The 6,000-nt window shown below is 40.7% G+C and overlaps 1 protein-coding gene across 20 annotated transcripts in view; it reads left to right on the forward strand.

Moving 5' to 3' along the window:
* Positions 1-6,000, forward strand: part of LOC105049643 (uncharacterized) — a 123,743-nt gene that overhangs the window by 87,515 nt on the left and 30,228 nt on the right. For 2 of the 20 annotated variants that reach the window (XM_073261800.1, XM_073261801.1), the window contains exon 2: positions 2,421-2,734. The exons of the other annotated variants lie outside the window; for them this stretch is intronic. The gene's annotated coding sequence lies outside the window, so the exon portion shown is untranslated. The remainder of the gene's footprint in view (positions 1-2,420; positions 2,735-6,000) is intronic. 20 annotated transcript variants of the gene reach the window in all.

Raw genomic sequence — 6,000 nt, forward strand, 5'->3', positions numbered from 1 at the left:
TTATCAGCTATATGGGGACTTGATTGGTGAGCAAAAACAATTGATCAAGAAGTTGGTAAACTTTTGCATGAGAAGAAATGGCAAAAAAAAATGAGCTAAAGCTAAGCGAACAAGGTACTGTCAATTAAACAACTCGAGTAAAAAAGCTAGGAAAGAAAAAGGAAGGTTAGATATCTGCTTGTATTTTTGGTTTAAATGGGATAGTCTTCAAACTCTCGAGATGCAGTCTAGACCGCAGGCTTTCTCCTTTCTGACTGGACTGACACGGGGAAGGATCAATTTGACCTCCTCCTAAGCATGCTTCACAGTCACTCATTCGTCCTGACCAAACACTAAAATCTATCTTTCAGCGATTCCTTTCTCCGTTAATCATATACCTCTTTCGATTTCTTTCTCCGCTAATCACTCTTTATTTTTTATTTAATTGGCATCTAAGTCTTTTTCTCAAACTCCACAGATTCAGTCAACCTCGCATTCAGCGACTCCAATTGGGCAAAAACTAGAGATGTGAAGCCGCACTTGTCATGATTTTCTTTGTCTTTGTTTGGTGGAGATCTACTTCTATGCTTACTGGAGATAGACTCCTATGTTAAGTGTCTTTGTTTGGTTTTATTTGTTGTGTTTGCACGTATGGACCAAAACCTAGAGTCAAGCCATCTATCCTTGTTATGTAGGTCGAGCTACTCCATTCCTCTTATTTGAGTTTGAGTCCTTTGGCAGTGACAAAAAAATTCTCAAGCTCTAAAGCAAGTGTGAAGACCAGCACCTCTTAAAAGTAAAGGCATCCCCCACCTCAGACAAGTGATAAACACCAATGCCACCTTCTTGTGTGGGACGAGCGAGGGCATCCCAAAGGAGAAGAAATGGTAGTAAGATCATTCATTTTTTCTTTTGTGTCCGGGCACAGGGGAAGGGGAGGCGAGCGGGCTATGAAATACAACATGGTTCGGTCAGTACAGTGCAGGCGCTGCAGATCATCATATCAATTCGTGACTAGGTAGATGGAAATACGCCTTAGCCTTACCTTAGCACTAAGAAAGGGATCTCAAGCCACCTATTCGAGAGAGAGGTTAAGAGATGTGATGTACATGAGACCGAGCCAGGCTCGCACGTTCGATCCTTGTTTTCTTCATAGCAATTCAAAGAAATGACGAATCAAGTCTTTCCACTCAAGCAGAAAAGTACTCTCAGTGGAAAAGGTGCTACCTAAGCTGACAGCAAGCAAGGGCTGTCAATTAGGACGGGGTGCTTTTAATCCCATCTCAACTCTGCTTATCTTGGGTGGACTCATCGAAATCATGTAGCTTTACTTTAAGAGAATTGGACGGACGCAATCAGTAGACCCAAACCCTTTAGTCTAAACTAGGAAACGGAACAGGAAAGCGAAGCGGGACGAAAACCAAACGTGGAGATTTTCTTTTCGCAAAATCGTTGGTTACGTTCTTTTCTTGCTCGGTTCCTCCCGAGCCGACCAAACTTTATGATACTATAGTGACCGATGAACTACTTCTCGATTGTGTGAAGGCATTCGTCGAGTAATGCCTTGCCTTAGCCTTCAGCCCCCTTTTTTCCCTATTTTAGAGATCCATGCGATCTGGGGCCATACGTTTCTCGTACCTTACTACTACTATCTATAAAGCTGCTCTACCTGGCACTCACTGCTCATTGCCTTCTTTCTTATAGACTAGTAAGATGAACGAGAGCTTGTGGCTTTTCGACTTTCTCGACATGATCTTGTGACTTTTGGAGCCTACCTTTAAGTAAGCGCCTGAATCAATTCAACAAAAAGAGGTAAAGCTTTATCCCAATGAATAGAAGATGCTCAACTCTAGACAACATAGGGATTGGCATGCTTTCGGGAAGAAAATAGAATAGTAAAGGATCCAACATGCAGGACACGACAATCATTAGAAATACATGAATTAGAGATGCTGTAATATACTCTTTCCCATAACTTCTCATACCAGACCAACCTACTAAAATACAAATAGAGATCAGAAATGTGTAAGGACTCGAGCGAAGAGAGAAGGAAGAAGCCCTAAAATCTGTCCTTTCAAAAGGGATTGCTCATGCATTTGCCCTGAAAGCATAACTGGATTTATAACGGGTGATAAGCTGCAACCGGGGTCTTATCTTATAAAGTACATGATACGTGCCCGTTAAAACCAAAGATAGCCTTAGAAGCCTACGGTTTAAAGCCCTAGTAATCCCATCCCACGTGCCCTATTCAATCAAAGCATCTCGGTCACTTTTACTTTTTCGTTATTTCGTAATCCCCAGGGTATGATACCTTTTAGCTTCACAGTGACAAGTCATTTTCTCATTACTTTGGCTCTCTCATTTTTGATTTTTATAGGCATTACGATCGTTAGATTTCAAACACATAGGCTTCATTTTTTTTAGCTTCTCATTACCTGCAGGAGTCCCACTGTCGTTTCACTAAGTTCGAAGATGATGAAGATGAAGCTGTCATTAAGATCAGCAAGCGACGAACTCCAGCTCATGGAATTTTAACAATAAGCTATATGAAGATGTCATTAAAGAAGGAGATTGGAGACATGCTGTGATTCAAGAACTAAAGAAATCAATGTCATCAGTGCACATGGCCAGGAAAGACTTGAAGTGCTTCATTACCTTATGTGGCAATTTATACTATAAGATGTCCGATGGGGTCTTAGCTCAGTGCCTTGGCATTGAAGAAGCAGCAAAGAGACTTGAAAAAGTTCATTATAAGGTCTGCCTTAGGCACATCTCTCTTTCTTAGTTTCACGCTTGTATAAAAAAGTTAGTCTTTTAGTGCGAAAATTTCTTTCTTAGACTTTATTAATGATTGATTCCTTACCCTCTATTCAATTCCACAAAAATTCTTGTTTTCAAGAGTGCCAACCTTAGATAGTTCTTTTTTCATTGGAGAATGAGATTGATTTTCACCTGCACGTTGAACTTCCTTTCCTTAGATGTCAATATCGATAGAAAGAAAGACGAAGCAGAGATGTGGTGCATTCGTGGAGCCAAACCGAAGGAAGAGCAAAAGGAAGGTTGGGCGAGGCCACCCGAGTGAGGGTCTCACGATCTTCTGTAAGTCATTCTTTGAGTGCTTTCTTTTAATTGAGGGGCTTGGCTTGGAAGAAGTGATCTTAGAAGAGGGAATGACGTGGATAGTGCATATGATAGGAACCTAAGCTAATAAAGAACCTAGAAAAAGTGCTAGCACCAAGAAAAAGGGCTTCAACCCACCTATCAAGATAGGGACTGGACTTGGTACCCATTGTGCTCGGGCTTCTTTAGAGGAAGGACTCCTTCACTTTCGGCCTTCCCAACAGTCAAAGAAAGATTAGCTTCCCCAGCCTTCCCCCTTCCTGTCCTAAACCCTTCTTAAAGCAGGAAAGAAATCCCTATTCTATTCATGGGATATTATTCCATGAGGTGATGAAGGAATTCCCAAACGAGATTCGTAGAACAATCTAGAGGTCTATCGTCTACCGCATTCACAGACCCTCCTCTTATCTATCTCCTGTGGGTTTGCGGATTGCTGCCTGGGGCGAGGCATGCCTACCACTTACTGTCTGACGGATAGAGGGGCCTACTCCAAGACCCGGGCAACACAAGTGCATTGATTCAAGAATTAGAAAGGCGGGGGGAGGGGCTGGGAAGGAAGGGGGACCTTTCTTTTTGCTTCGCGCCAGATGAGATGATGATTAGTGAGTCAGCTGGAGGCATTTCTTCTCACGCATACGCTATGCCCCTTACGACTGCTCTGCTTCTAGGGTTATCACTTTAATAGGCATAATGACTGCTCTTTTCCACTTATACTAGCCAAGGGACTATAAGGAATAAAGCACCACTTGTTATAAATGCAAAAACACTGGTCACTAGATTCGAAATACTCGACGAATGTTAAATGGTTTGTGGAGGCATCTTCACTCCGTAAACTCGGCTGCTATTGCACCTGCACCACTCTTGTCTACCCCCTCCCTACTTTCACTTCCTGGCTTGCTTTTTTATTAATCTTTTTTGTAGCCTTCAGTTCTACTCATCCATTCATTTTTTCTTTGGTCGTCCCCTTGAGAACCCCCTACTTTCCTAAAGTGATCAGCACTGCCACTAGGATTTTTTGTATCGTGCCTAAGCGCATTTAGGTCTCTTACACTAGTAAGTCTCCTTTTTCCAAGGCTCTCTATTTCCATGTAAGCTCCCAGCGATCTCCTTTCAGTGCCTCTTACAGTGTGAGTGGTAGTTAAGTGAAAGTTCTATTATTGAGAAAATTAGATACTGCTTGGGAAGCTTTCATAATGACAAGGTCACTATGTCTATAGGGAATGTAATCAGGCTACTGACTGGATAGCAAATTTTTGGAGGTCTTCGAGTATGCCCTCTGCCTCTTTTTTTTTTTTTAGGTTTATCACTTTCGCTCACTAATCTCTGTCTCCTTCGTGTCTTTCTTCCGGTTGATGATGAACTTGAATAGCAGAGACAGCCGCTTCAGGAAAAGCAGCTGAGAGAAAAAGCTGGGACTCTTGGGCGAGTCGCTTTAAGTTAGACATCCACTTTCCGTCGATATCTCTGTTTTCCACAATAGGCCCATTAGTGAGAGTCTCGTCAACCATTTCTTTTACATAGCTCTTGAGCAAAACAAAAATAGATAAAGAAAATAGTAGCTCAAGTCTCGAAAACCATTCCCAACATCATCTAGAAAAAAGAAAGAAGAGTGTACTATGGTGCTTAATCTGTCCATATGGGCAAGCAAGTACAGTAGTCTATCATTTTGTTAAACTGTATCAAAGGATGGTTTGGATTCCTACAAATATTCACTACCACCTTTTCTTTCCTTCCGTCCCTTCACGCATGAAGATCGTTATATGGATGTTCGATTTTAGTTGTCAGTGCAATAGAATAGGTAGGAGTACATTATGGCAGGATCAGTCACTTGCACCATTAAAGAAGCAGTTTGTGGAAACAGACATTTAGAAAGCAGAGTGGAGTGAGAGACCCCTTATCCAGGGATGTGGGTGGGAAAAGAGCCTCAACTATTGATAATGGTATTTTGAAAGAGCTCATTCTGTGGTTGGATATGCCAGCCGTGACTGATTTTATGAGCATAAGGCGACCAGCAAAAGTTATATGTATCATTTGACTCTTAGTCTACTATGTATGATGTCTGGACTCAAGATGCCTACCATAGGATGTAAGCATGGATTTGAGATGCCGACTATGAGGTATAAGTGTGGACTTGAGATTCCCACCACGAAAAAAAGTGTGGACCTTTCTGAGATCCCTTGCTATGGAGGATATCATAGCACCACAGGAAGGACTGAGAGCGAAAAAAGATAGATATCCGTGTTTAAGTATAATATTATGTAATTGAGTATATATTGGACTCGTATCTTATCTATTGATTTCATATTGTAGAAAAATTGACACAGAAGACTGTATCTCGAATATCCTTGATTACATATCTTGATACTGATCAGATTGATATCACATCTTATATGATATATTTGAGTTGTATATCATCATGATTTAAATCTTTTTTATAATGTATCTATTACTTATTGAGTCACGAAGCTTATAAACTCTCACCTGTTGTTTTTAGTTTCAAGGACTAATTTTGGGGATTAGACCTTGATATTTTTAGATTTATGTATAGAGGTGAGGTCGGTCTGTAAAAGATGGTTAGTTTTTGGATAGTTGTGTTTAATAATATGGTGTAAAACTGATATGATTACTGTAAAGTTGAAGTTAAAATTAAAATATGTAATAGTTGTTCTATTTTTACCACTGTCTGGAGTATGCCATCTTGGATATTATATTAAAATTTTACCAAGTTGGAAGTCTTGCCTGTCTATAGAGATAGTACGTTGTAGGTATTCGGCGATTGTTCACATCTTCAAATTTTATTTTAATTTAAATTTTGGATCGTTGACGTGACATATGCCATCTTAATACCAGATCCTGCACTGTTGGCACCATGTAACTGTGTCGGTATGCTCGGTAAGGGGG

Source organism: Elaeis guineensis, chromosome 8 (genome assembly GCF_000442705.2).
Source record: "Elaeis guineensis isolate ETL-2024a chromosome 8, EG11, whole genome shotgun sequence".
Lineage (NCBI taxonomy): Eukaryota > Viridiplantae > Streptophyta > Magnoliopsida > Arecales > Arecaceae > Elaeis > Elaeis guineensis.